The sequence below is a fragment of the Asparagus officinalis genome, chromosome 8 (assembly GCF_001876935.1).
Source record: "Asparagus officinalis chromosome 8, Aspof.V1, whole genome shotgun sequence".
NCBI lineage: Eukaryota > Viridiplantae > Streptophyta > Magnoliopsida > Asparagales > Asparagaceae > Asparagus > Asparagus officinalis.
The window spans coordinates 63,779,825-63,780,678 of record NC_033801.1 but is presented as its reverse complement, the minus strand read 5'-3'; positions in this window follow the sequence as shown (position 1 = coordinate 63,780,678).

Genomic DNA, 854 nt, shown 5'->3' with positions numbered 1-854 from the left:
TTAGCTGGATCAACTTCTATGCCCTCCTTGCTAATGACATGAGATTATGGCAAGATTATCCTCATCCAAACCTATCCCCATAGTTAAATAACTAGTGTAGATGATTAATATGATGTTGAATATGTGTTTTCATGCTTTAATCTTAACCTGAGGTGTTAAAAGTCAGATTTTTGATAGTAAACCTTAAAACAAATGCTAGATTTTAAGCGATGTACTATATATATGTTTTTCTGCAGAAAATTGCAGCACTTATATAATTTTTAATTGAGAGTTTAAAATAGCAAACAAAGTCCAAATTTAACCAAACTAGTTTTATATTAAAGATATATGTATCTAGTTTCTGAAACAAAAAAACCTTTCTTAAAAAGACATTGTATAGAGAAAGATATGTTATATTTACTAATAATATGTCCTGCAGAAAAACGGCTGCACATATACAATGTTTAACTAGAGATTCGGGATAACAAATGAACTCCAAACTGAACAAAACTTATGTCATTTGAAAAATGTGTGAATCTAGTTTTTAAAACAGAAAACTATTTGTAAAAATAGTTTTCCTAGATAAAGATATACTTGTTTTACTAACAGATGTTACGTCTGTTTTTCCTGCTCGTTTTGTGGAGTTGTGTTGCGTCATTTTGAGGTGCGTTCGCAGAGTTTTGAGTCGCTTGATGTTATACGTATAGTCATGAATATGTTATGTTATACATTTAAGAATCCTAAGGGGATTATAATAAATTTTGATTTGATCATATTTGAATTAGATATAGTTCATATACATGTTGGATGTCGTTGATGAGCACAGCTCAGTACTATATGGGATAGTGCGTCGACACACCAGATATACACAGTTT